Source organism: Culex quinquefasciatus, chromosome 1, assembly GCF_015732765.1.
Source record: "Culex quinquefasciatus strain JHB chromosome 1, VPISU_Cqui_1.0_pri_paternal, whole genome shotgun sequence".
In the NCBI taxonomy this organism is placed as follows: Eukaryota; Metazoa; Arthropoda; class Insecta; order Diptera; family Culicidae; genus Culex; species Culex quinquefasciatus.
In genome coordinates, this window is record NC_051861.1 from 85,450,924 (window position 1) to 85,464,285 (window position 13,362).

The 13,362-nt window shown below is 34.7% G+C and overlaps 2 non-coding genes across 2 annotated transcripts; one reads left to right on the forward strand and one right to left on the reverse strand.

Annotated features, from left to right (window-relative positions):
* The first annotated feature begins 1,444 nt into the window (after positions 1 to 1,444).
* Positions 1,445 to 1,527, forward strand: Trnal-cag. Its single transcript has one exon. It is a non-coding gene; the product is annotated as a tRNA-Leu (tRNA).
* Positions 1,528 to 2,178: 651 nt separating this feature from the next.
* On the reverse strand, positions 2,179 to 2,251 carry Trnar-acg. Its single transcript has one exon. It is a non-coding gene; the product is annotated as a tRNA-Arg (tRNA).
* Between the last annotated feature and the right edge of the window lie 11,111 nt (positions 2,252 to 13,362).

The window sequence follows — 13,362 nt, forward strand, 5'->3', positions numbered from 1 at the left end:
ATGGATTTTTCGTCTCTCGGTGGCATCGCTCGTCGTTCTTCTTGCTCCAGCCGACAATGTTGCTGGACCGCCAAGGGCGGTCGTCGGAAAATCGATACGCCATCTCTTGATTCGCTCTAGTACTAACGTCATTCTTTTTTTGTTTTTAGTCAACTTTTTGCTGCTACCACTTCGGTTGCTGATGGTTCGCATCGGATCGTAGCTTCTGTTGTTGTTGTTGTTGTTTGTGGGTCGGGATGATGGAGAGGATGCTGGAGTGAAGAGCAGTCCATAATGAGATATTAAAGTTTTTCCCTTGTGATGCTACTACGGAGCCTTTGTGGGGGTGGTGATGGTCTGGTGGGTTTGCCAGCGAAATTTCTCTTTGGGTTGGAAATAGATAGTGCAGGGAAAGTGAAGGAGAACTTTTGATGTGCGGCTTTAATTCTTGGCGCTGCGGATTGGACGAGAATTGTTGAAGCACTTGCGAAATTTGGTCAGGAACATAGAGCTTTAAATTATGACTCTTTTTGGTGGGTACGCAGAAAGCTCTAAAACGATCTAGGAACTTTATATCTAGAGTTTTACAGTCCAGATACACTCAAACCCCGTTGGTTTGACACCAACTGTTGTCAAACGAACGGGGTCACTTTTTAGTTTAACACCCCTCTACACGGAGTTCACACATACTACCAAACGTTTGTTTTGATAGTATGCGTGAGCGCCGTGTAAAAAGTGACAGTTCTTCACTTTTTAGTTTGACTTTGACCAACCAACTGGGTACAAACTAAAAAAGTGCCCAACGAAAATCCGAAATTTAGGTTATCCGAAGATCGATTATCCGGAAATTTGTATAGAACTTTGGACGATCAAACCATGAACAAAAACAAATGTTTTTCGTATTTTTTTTTATTTTCTTACTTGTAACTTAAAATTCGAGTTCTGTTACCCTATTTTAGTCAAATTTTAATAGTTGATTGCCTATTAAATTACAAAATGTATTTTTTCATCTCGCCATCTTGGATTTAAGGGTGCACAGCTACCAAGAAAGTTGTTGTCTTCATATTCCAAAATTGTCAAACCCATTCCTGCAACAATTTATTGTAGCAATAGTAAAATTTTCTTGCAAAATATTTGGTAGACAGTACATTATGGGAATATAAAAAAAATATAGCGATAGTTCCCGTAGTTTTGCAATAGCTCTGGTTGATGTGCAACGTTAAAAATTCTAAATCACTTCTGAGTAGTTTAGGTGTCCTACTAAAGCTCTGCAATCAAAAATAAGACAGCAAAAAAAAATATTTTTTTCGTGATACGATTATACGTAGGATTGATTATCTGAAGTGATATTTTTCCTAGGCCTTCGGATAATCGATTCCTATTATTGTTTATTTATTAAATTTCATTGATACAAAACGTTTTCGTCAAAAACATCATCACTGCCATTAATCCAAATCAAATACAAGTCAGGATGGCCGAGCGGTCTAAGGCGCTACGTTCAGGTCGTAGTCTACTCTGTAGGCGTGGGTTCGAATCCCACTTCTGACATGAACATTTTTTGACTATCTATCTGTAAAGAAGCATCGGACTTTATCAGAGGTCCAAACACGCGAAACATATATTAGAGGAAGGAACATCATGTAAGTAGTTCCATCTAGCACCTAATTTTGGCATATCAGCAGTTTGACGTAAAATTGCAGCTTATAAAAGACTGAGCCAATGTGGATTTGTAAACAAAAAGAGTACAAAGCAAATTCTAATTTTCGTTTTCAGTTAATATTCACTGAAAATTTCTCTATTGAAATTTCCAGTTAGTTTTTCGCTGAATTTCAGTTAAAATTTGTATGGAGCTGTCAAAGTTTGCTGAAATTTCAGCATGTTTTCATTTACTGAACATTTCAGTAGTGCAGATTTCAGTAAATTTAACTGAATTCAGTAATGAGAAATTGGTGTGTACAGTAGATGATTACAGTAGGAATTAGTAGGATGGACTAGTTTGTGGCCAAAGTTAACCAAATAAATTGTTCAAGAAGTGTTAAAAATGCGAATGAGATGGAAATAGGACCGAAATGTTAACGTGTCAAACATAAGAACTAATTCCCTATCTCACCTTTCACCTATGTCACTGTGCGATATGCTTGTTGATTCTTTTCTTACACCCACCTCTGTGTTAGCTGCGTTGGCAAGCAAAAAAGTTTTCGATCCTGCCAGGAGTCGAACCTGGAATCTTCTGATCCGTAGTCAGACGCGTTATCCATTGCGCCACAGGACCTTGTTAGCAGATGGTTTCCTATTAGCATTTTAATTATTTTTAAATTTCATGTAAGAATAAATGAAAAATCTAGCAGGAACTATTATCCGTCTTTAAATCTTATGAAATATTTATGTTGTTATGAACTGTATCTTGATTGAACAAAATCAATTTATCTAATAGGATTATACAATATTCAGTTAAATTCAAAGTTCAGAATACAAAAACATGACTAGGCTCACTATTAGAGTCTGACAATTCACGAAATTAAGAAACTATTTTATATTAATTATTTTAACCATTAGTGGACCCCCTAGTAGAGACGAAGCGCATTTTTCACAATTTTTCAATATTTTAAGCACAATGAAATCTGAAGTCTTTTGAACAATTCTGACTATTGTATTGCTGTTTCATCAATCATTTGCTTTTAAGCAAAAAAATAGCCATTTGGAAAAAAAGTTTTTATTGCCTGTTATGGACCCTTTTTCTATAAATTCTGACGGCTTCAGCATTTTTGGTACTTTTAACATGAAAAGAGCTATAATTCAAAAAAAAATCGTTTAGGTTGATTACATCAAGCATTTTTTGTGCGTTTATGAGAAAATGTTGCTTAAATATTGGAAAAGTTTGGATTTTCGTTGTTTTATATTAGACAGGGGGAATTTTTGCTAAAAAATGAGCAGTTCTTCGCTTTATTTAAGTAAAGTTCCTTAAACTTACATTATTTCGACTTTATGAAGTTATATAATCAGTCAAAAAAAAAAATGGATAGTTAATTCAATCATAGAATATAAATGCAGTTTTGTTGTGAAAATGCTAGTGGCCATGGCTGATTTCAGATGTCGAACTCAAAACACTTATTTTGGTGAAAAGGTCAATTCAATGTCAGTCAACATTGTTTTAAATGATGCTGAACATGCCAATTAAACGATTTGTAGATAAAACATGCTTGAAATAGAGATTTCATTGAATTTTTCATCAAAAACCTTTCAGCGGATCCACTATAGGAAAAAGAACTCCGATTAGTTTGAACTCTTTATCTGAATTTTTTGCTTAAAACATAAAAAAAGAAAATCATCATTAGATTACACACAGTTCCTATCAAGAATATTGAGCGAATATTTAAAAAAAATATTTGTCCCGGGGATCTTTGGGAAAGTGAAACTTGGACAATCGAGTCTGAACTAAAAAATAATACTGTGAATTGCGATGTAACATTGACAAATTACGATGAAAATATTTCGATCGAGGAATCTCGATTGTGAGTTGAGAAATAACAAATGAAATATTACAATCGAGTGCAATAATCTCCTCTGTCTCAATGGCATAAGACTTCAATGACTTTCGTAATATTTTTAAAAATATTTAACTCTGCCTGTTGAAAATTTTCTACAAAACAGATTTTGAAACTATTTGTTTTCGTTGAACCTTTCTCAAACAATTCGTTAGGCAGAAGATATTTTAAGAAAACTATTTTTTGTTTGGATTGATTTAACTACTAATCGAATAGTAATTTTCCAATTCCTGCTACTAAATTAGAAACAAAAGAACTTATGGTTTTGTTCAAAATTTAATCAATTTGACGTGAATTTGAACAAAGTTTCTGATAAGGGGAAAGAATAACGAAGAATACATGCTTTCGTCTAATTGTGCTGTGAATTTTGGCGATAATATAAGAAGAATGCTCGTTTGAATATTCGTAAAGAAACAAGTTGTATTTAATTAGACTGATTTTGTTAGAAGCGTATGTCGCTGATTATTTTTTAATGTTGAAGATTGAACAAAATAAAAAAACCATTCATTGAAAATTTACACAGTTTTGGGTTGTTGTTGTTAATGCATCTATTTCTGGCAGTTGGCAAGAAAATTAGGTCATTCGCTGCCCTCAACTTTTCTGTTAATTTGTTCCAATATTTACAGTCTAGACTCGATTTTCCGAAGGTCTTGGAAATATTTATACTTCGGAAAATCGAATTACGAAAAAAAGTGTTGTTGTTATATTTCTTACTGTCGAGCTTTTGTATGACCCCTATACTATAGTATGACCCCTATACCAAAGTTAAAGAACGAGGGGAAAGTCCTCCCGAAAAGGAACGTGAGGAAAGTACTATTTTGCGTGAGTAAAGACCTCTCGGGTGTTCATTCGTTCATTGACGAGTTCATCCTATTGAGTGGCTTATATGGACAAATGACCGCCACTTAGTCACCGAACCTTGGTGGCCTATACGGCAAAGGCACGGTTCAATAAGCCGAAGGTCTTGGGTTCGAATCTCGATACCGGTACTTTTTTTTTTGATGGATGAACTTTTTTGGATAATGAACCATGAGTAAAGTACTCACGGCAATTTCGGGATTTATCCTCTCCGTCCGCACACAGTACCATTTTACTACCGAATCGTGCTCTTTATCCTCTCGTATGCCAATGCCCAGTTCTGGGTGTACGCTAAAGTGATTTGAAATGTCTAAATCCAAGATGGTCTACAAAATTGCGGTAATGAAATATTTTTTAAGTTTAAATGCAATCAACTTTTCTAATTTGAATAAAATGGGATTGCAAAACACCAATTTGATGTCAGACGAAAGAAAATTAAATATCCGTTTTTTTTTGTTCAGGATGCAATTATCCCATACAAACCTTCGGATCACCCAAGTAGCACACTTTGTTCGCCAAGAGGTTTCCAAACTGGTTGTTGCACTCAGTTACAATGTTTTTTAACATCCCTTTGATATTTTAAACGCTGGGAAAAGCGCTTGTTTTTCTGTTGTTGAACAACACTCCAACAGTTAGAAATGTTCTTCCCAGGTTTTCGATTTTTTTTTCGTTATCTAATACTTGATCTATGAGTAATGTAATTTTACGATAATTTTTCTTCTAGTTTATGTGATTTATTAGATTTTCCAGGGATACGTCATTTATGGATGACCCCTTAACCATGAAAAATAAAAAAATCAACCTTAAAAAAATATTAAATTTCATTTTTATGCTTTTGGTAATCATTTTTTAATCATGTTTGAGTGCTAATCAATATCGCTTGATATATCAAGCGATATTGATATATATATCAAGCGATATATAACGTCATGATTCGAAATCCGGACACTTCGTAGCATATCATTTGTGTTATAGCTGGAAAAAAATCATGTAATATGTTGGAAATGTATAAACATCATCAGGATGTAGTTTAAACAGTCAGTTTTAAGAGAATGCATGCAAAATATGTCTTGTTTAACAACTTTTCATCAGAATTTGAAAATTAAAATGACTTGTTTTGCTTCAAGTCCCGGAAACTGATAAAGGGCTGATTCGAAATCCGGATGCTTTTGCTTCGAATCCCGGACACTCGATTTTTCTAATGAATCGCACAAATTTGGACTTAAATGTTAGTGAGTAACATTCTTTAGGTTTCAAATAAGCTGTTAACATCAAAATAATCGATAATTTTTACAAAAAAGGAAATCAAAACCATAAATTTCTGCTTTGCCTTCCCGGCAGGGATGCCATATCTACGGATTTCTCCGTAGATCTACGGATTTCAGCCATTTCTACGGATGTACGGATTGATCTCCAAAATCTACGGATTTTCATGCAGGCTGATAATTGTATGAAGGACGTGAAATTATATTTTTGCGTGATAAAAATGCTTTATGAAAACGTTTTGAACAATCTGTTTTAGAGAAGAAGTTTTGAGGAACGTTAAAATGAAAAGTCGTTTAGGAGAAATGGGAGAAATGAGGCGATGGCTGAAATCCAGTGCAGCTTATCCAGCTTTTGGCGTTCGAATGGTGAACGCCCGAAATGTCAAAATCACGCAGTGGTACCAACATTACGAAAAAAGTGTGCCATGGCATGACAGCCGCATTTTTTTCTAATGTTGGTGCTCTTGCGCGATTTTGATATTTGGGACGTTCAACATTCGAACGCCATCTTCGCTTAAAAACCTGGATAGATAAGTAATCGATCTAGTGGGTTGAGGTCACGTCAAGTCGATGATTGAAAAATAATTATGTTGGTGTACATAAAACATTAATAAATAATTTAAAACAAAATCGTAACATAAGTTAAACTTGAGTTAAAAGGCTAATTTGGATTGAAATTGGAACATGTGGTGTGTATTGGGCCCAAGAAACAAAAAAAAATCCCAAAACATCCTGTTTCTTTTCGGAGTCAACTCCTAGCGCTTTGCGATGTTATACTTAGTTATTCTCCGGATCAAAAAATTTAACAAAAATTGAGCATAGGAATATTGTATAAGGTTTTGAGTAACTTTCTCTAAGAAAAGGTTACAAGTGAAAATTCCACATATTTTTTTCGCGTGTTCATGAGGTCATTTTTAGTAACTTTTGCTCTACGAAAAATGTCACTTTTCTTCAGGGATGCACCTTGGGTCCAAGGGGCCCTTGGCGAAGCATCAATTTTGCGCCCTCCTTAATATTTCCCCATTTTGTATAACTAGTTTGTCCATATAATTTTCCATACAAATTTGGCAGCTGTCCATACAAAAATGATTTATGAAAATTCGAAAATCTGTATCTTTGGAAGGAATTTTTTGATCGATTTGGTGTCTTCGGCAAAGTTGTAGGTATGGATAAGTTCGACACTGAAAAAATATGGTAGTTGGTAAAAAAAATTAGTGATTTTCTACTTCACTTTTTGTCATTAAAACATGACTTGCAAAAAACATTATTTTTTTCTGATATGTTTTAGGGGACATCAAATGCTAACTCTTCAGAAATTTCCAGAAAAAAATCTTTGAGCCAGTTATACATTTTTTAATCAATACGGATTTTTTCAAAAAATCAAAATATTGGTCACAAAAATTTGTCAACTTAATTTTTCGATATAAAATCAAATTTGCAATCAAAAAACTTTAGTTACATTTTGATAAAGTGCAACGTTTTCAAATTATAGCAATTTTCAGGAAACTTTTTTGAAAATAGTAGCAGTTATTTTTTTTTAAATTAGTGCCCACTCTTGAAAAAAATATTTTTGAAAAGCTGAGCAAATTCTCTATATTTTGCATTTTTGAACTTTGTCGCTCTTGATTAAAAAAAAGACCGATGAATGAAGAGTTGGCATTTGATATCCCCTAAAACATATCAGAAAATAAAAAAATAAAAAAAAAATGTTTTTTTGCAAGTCATGTTTTAATGACAAAAAGTGAAGTAGAAAATCACTAAATTTTTTTTACCAACTACCATATTTTTACAGTGTCGAACTTATCCATACCTACAACTTTGCCGAAGACACCAAATCGATTAAAAAATTCCTTCCAAAGATACAGATTTTCGAATTTTCATAAATCATTTTTGTATGGACAGCTGCCAAATTTGTATGGAAAATTATATGAGCGAACTAATGATGCAACATGGTTTTTTTGGGCATACCGAAGGCACCAATAAAGTTTCAGCCGGATTAAAAAATACAAAAATTAAAATTAAAGAAAAAAGACCGATTCCGTAGAGAATTGCTCAAATGTGTTAATTTTGGCAAAATAACGCTGTAATATCCCACAACCTGAAATCCATGTAAAAACTAAAAAAAATATATAGACATTTTGTAACTTTTCTCCATACCAGCACGTCCCTGATTTTTTTTTGTACATAAAAAAGATAAAAACAAAATTCATATAAATGTTTCAATAAATGTTTTGTTAAAAATGTTAAAAAAAATATCATATAATTGATTATTTTTTTTAATTTATGACATTAATATAATTTTCATGAACGGTCTACACAAACAATTTTCGAAAACCGCCGTAGGCCAGATAAAATGCCTTCGCTGCCGGATGTTAGGTAGCCCTGGCTAAGCATTTGCGGAAAATTTAAAATTTTCTAAATTTAGATAATATTTAATGAATGAAAGGGCTATCTTAAGATTTGAATAAAAAAAATCGTGCTGTTCGGGTGACATTTTGAAAACTATCTTTTTTATTTTTTATATTTAAGTGGCTGTATCGCAAGAACGAAAAGACAAACTGTTTTTTAAGACGATTTTATAAAAAAATTGTACTTAAATAAAAACTAAAAAAAATAACTTATGAAGAAAAATTTTGCATTTTAAAATCTTTATCAAAATTTCTAAAAACTGCTTTTCGATTCTACTTTCAAAAATGAAGTTGAAAATGTTTAATATTTGTGTGAAAATTGTATAAGTCACGGCCAAAATGAAGTTGAAAATGTTTAATATTTGTGTGAAAATTGTATAAGTCACGGCCAAACATACGTTTTTTTGGAAAAATTTAAATGCAAATTTTGGTTATTCAAAAGTTAATTATAAAAATGTGTATTTTTTTTTGTTAGAGTTAAAAATCATATATAGCATGCCTGCGATCGATTAAAAAATATTTTGATTTTTAGTGAATTTCCGTTGTACATTACTGCAAAAGTGAGGCAAAAGTTTTTTTCAGCGAAAAAAAAAGCCGTCAGTACTTAGATATTTTTAAAACTAATGATTGCAAAACAGCTGGGCAGGTCTAAAATGCATTTCCGAAAACACCAAATCAATCGAATAGTTCATTCGAAAGATAAAAAATTTCGACTATTGACCACTTGAAAACGTTGCAAATGTCATTTAAGTAATATTATATGTATTATGAAGGTTTATCAAATTATACATCAATGATGGGAATAAGACTGTGGACATATTTTTTATGTAATACACATAAATTCAATGTTAATGTTGCCATTTTTTTCTAAATAGGGTACCTAACAAATTATAGTAAATCATTTTTTGTAATAAAAATCAGAGTTGTCTTGAAAATAGGAGTGCAATAAACTCAACATTAAAATACATTTCCATGTGTTTATAAGACACATTCTCCGGGCTAGTATACCAGTAGGAAAATTTTAAAACTTGATTTAATGGCGAAAGATATGTTGAAATCCTGAAACATATCCGGTGGTCAGGATACATTTTTCCAAAGCATATCATGTCCAGAAAATAGAATATAATATTTACTTTCAGAATCTGTAACGATATTGAGGATGTTTTCTTTGAAATTTCCGAGTTACAGCAAAAAACTGAAAAAAAGAAACGTCATTCTGTCACGGCACAATGTATCATAACCATCATAACGGACATATGCACATAAAATCATAAAAAAACATATTTTCGAAAAATCATTTATAATCTGTAGTTTATGTACACTAGCACAACTGTGGAAATATAGTAAAATTAGGCATGAAATTTGAAATTATTTTTTTCTTGATAAAACCTTAATTCAATTTTAGTAAAAAAATCTTTAAAAAGAAAACTATTTGTTTGGGAAATACTATAACCCCTAGCTTAGCCCGGGTCAAAAAAATAAAAATTGCACAAATCAAAAAGTATATGAGATTGCCCGAAAGAGTACTCAAAATGGGGCCTCCAGCCCAAATTTCAGCCCATTTGGTTGAAAATTGGCTTGCCTTGAGCAGGAACAAGTTTAAATGGGAATTAACCCGTAAAACTTGAGCAATTGGGTACATTGCTCTGTACAAGTCTGTCGTTGAAATTTACCGACTTTTGCATACCATGGGGTCCAAGGGGATGGTCTGGGGAACAATTCCTCTGAAGGGTGCAAGATGATCCGAAGCCTCTAATCTTGCCTAGAAGCAGATTCATTCCGGCGTCGCCGAAATTCTCATGGTCCCAGCAAAATGTACAGGAATAAATCAAAGCACACTAAGAAGGCTGCCTCGATCAGAGGACGCCACATGTTAATCAGCCACCACGTGGCGGGAGGGTTTCTCCAATTGTGGCTTTAAAAGTGGTTTGGTCAATGTTATAACATTATATTTAGTCAGATATTTGTGCAAAAATACTTTATAAACGTAAAATATCATTTTAAACCCCAATTTCCAGATAGCCTCCCGCCACGCGGTGGCTGATTAACATGTGGCGTCCTCTGATCGAGGCAGCCTTCTTAGTGTGCTTTGATTTATCCCTGTACATTTTGCTGGGACCATGCGAATTTCAGCGACGCCGGAATGAATCTGCTTCTAGGCAAGATTAGAGGCTTCGGATCATCTTGCACCCTTCAGAGGAATTGTTCCCCAGACCATCCTCTTTGACTCCATGGTATGCAAAAGTCGGTAAATTTCAACGACAGACTTGTACAGAGCAATGTACCCAATTGCTCAAGTTTTACGGGTTAATTCCCATTTAAACTTGTTCCTGCTCAAGGCAAGCCAATTTTCAACCAAATGGGCTGAAATTTGGGCTGGAGGCCCCATTTTGAGTACTCTTTATGGCAATCTCATATACTTTTTGATTTGTGCAATTTTTATTTTTTTGACCCGGGCTACCCTAGCTAGAATAAAAATATTTTGGGTTCCCGAGACACCAACCACCTGGATTTTTTAACAAGTCTACGGATTTGACTTCCACCAGACCTGGCATCCCTGCTTCCCGGTGCTTCGGACGCCTATGAAATATTTCAGTGAAATGTTTCGCATTCTTGGTAAACTTATAATTTTATTTTATTGTTTTGACATTAACTACGGCGTTCAAACAAACTTTAAAAGAAAGTTTACGTTGGAATTCATCAAATTACACAGTTTTGACATTCAAAATATGAACTTATATCCAAATAGTTGATAAAACAAGATGAAGTGTCCGGGTTTCAAAGCGTCTGGGAATTCAAATCAAGACGTTATAGAATATTAACCATCCAATGTTCTAAACAATTTAGAATTTTTGAAATGTTTTTCTGATTGGTTTTTATAATTTTGCTTCGATATTCATAAGTTTAAAATTTCCCTGCATATTTTTCCCGCGAATTCCCATTCGTCACCCTCTAATTATGGTTTTTTGATCAAAATGTTAATAATTGACAAAATTTACAACATGATCAACGTATAAAAACGCTTGTGCAGCAATGGTTCAACAAAAAAAGTTAAATGCAAATGTTGTTTTCTTGAAATTCTATAGAAGTTTATAAATGTTTTGAACCGAAAGGCAAAATTTTCTCTTGAATCGCCAGTAACACCTTCCGATAACACAAAGCACGTGACTCCCACACACAATTCTCGATGAAGACGAAAATCCTTTTTTTCATCCCCCAAGTGCCAAAGGGCAAGAATCTCCCACATTGTTGCTGCGAATCCGAATCCCCCAGATCCCACACAAAACAGCAACGTCGTCCACACACAGATATGATTTCCATTCATTCCGGTTTCTCGGTTTCGATTGTCCTGTCATATCTCACAGGTTCAAGAAGAAAAGAAGACAGAAAAAAGGATTCAACTCTCGGGGATCGCCCGGTGGATTGGTTTGTCACCGTTCTTCCGCCACAACAAAAGACGGTGGCCGTCTTAATGAAAAAGGAATTTTCCACTTTTCATACCCTCTTTCCCATGGCTTGAACAACAGAAGAAAACTGCGCGGGAGGGAGGCGGGGATGAAAAAGAACATTTCAATAGAGCCCGAAAGTGTATCCTTTTTCGGGGCTTTCATCAACCCCTCACCCTAGGAATGCAGCGCGCGTTGTGTCACAATGGACGGTGTCCAGTTTCCGATTGTTCCCGTAGCCAAGGGTTTGGAAAATACGAAAAAAAAAACATTTTTGAAGACCGTTGAAAGAAATTGAATTGAACTTTATGAAATTTTACAAGGTACATTTTGAAAGTATGATAAATAAACGAAAAAACAATAATTTCACACCACTTTACGGTAACTCCGTCTTAAAGAGGTTCAACACACTCCTGAAGCAGGACTTAGCCACCAAGGGCTGCCAAATGCCTCCGGAGGAATCTAATTTCCTGTCCGAAGTCGACGACGTTGATGGACTCAACGACGATGTCCCGTGGAGGTTGCGTGTTGATGTGATCCTTCCCCCGATGACCGGTTGGTCGATTCGAGGGGACACGTGATGACACACAAAGTGCTCCGTGAATCCTTTTGGTCCTGGCCACCCACCGCGTGGGCTGATTGAAATTGAGTTTTGTCTGTTTGTTTGGATTTCGGGCGAAAAAGGATTGTGATTGTGGTGAGGTATTGGATTTGGGTGAGGGTTTGAAATTTGACGTTTCTTGTTCTGAATGAATGAGGAGGATTTGAGGTGATTTATCAGGTTTTAGAAATTTCTTGCAAATTTATTATATTTCTGATTTGCCTTTTTCCTCGAAAATAAAAACAAAGTTGTAAACTTGACACAATTTTGCAGAAAAATAAAACATTCCAAAATTTCAAATTGAATATCATTTCATCGATTTCCCGCATGTTTTCCCTTGACCACCCATCCATGACTGCGCACTTTTTTTAACAACTTCCCCGATCGCCTACTTGGACCCAAAACTTTTCCGTTTTTTCACCCCCGGAAGCTGCCCGAACGAGAAAACTTTTTTCCGTCGTTCACACTTGGCCTACTGTGCGTTGTTACACCACCACCATCAACGTCTTGGGCTCAGTCTCCACGTGCTCCAGTTAGTAGCTTTTCCGTGTTTTACTTCACCTTCGTTGGACTGGCGCCGATTGCTGAGATGTCGCCGTGTCATTGTTTTTTATCGACATTACGGCGCGCCAGTCTTGCCAGCGGGAACCTTGCCCGGGTGGAAAAGTTTGTCCTTCAAGGAGCGGGTGGTGTGTAGGGCTGCTGGCATGACCTGGCTACCTTTGTGGGGGGTTGGTTAACAGAGTTTGTCGAGAACCCTTGGCTTAGATTTCAATTATTTCGTTTATTAAACTTAATTCAAATTACCTCAAAAAAAAAAGCAAAAGCAAAAGCAAAAGCAAAAGCAACAGCAAAAGCAACAGCAACAGCAACAGCAACAGCAACAGCAACAGCAACAGCAACAGCAACAGCAAAAAATCTTTTTTCTTTAAATGGTCCTATAAGCTATTGTTTTTTTATATGTTTATAGGATAAAAGTAAAATCGCTAAGCTAGGTTTGAGTATTTTTTGATAAATAAAATTTAGCAACAGCAACAGCAACAGCAACAGCAAAAAATCTTTTTTCTTTAAATGGTCCTATAAGCTATTGTTTTTTTTTTATATGTTTATAGGATAAAAGTAAAATCGCTAAGCTAGGTTTGAGTATTTTTTGATAAATAAAATTAACAGTTTAAATTAAATTTCTCTTAAATTCAAAAAAATATGCTCAAATCAAGGGATACTTTCCCACCTCAAACCACCACCAACTGCAACGTCTCC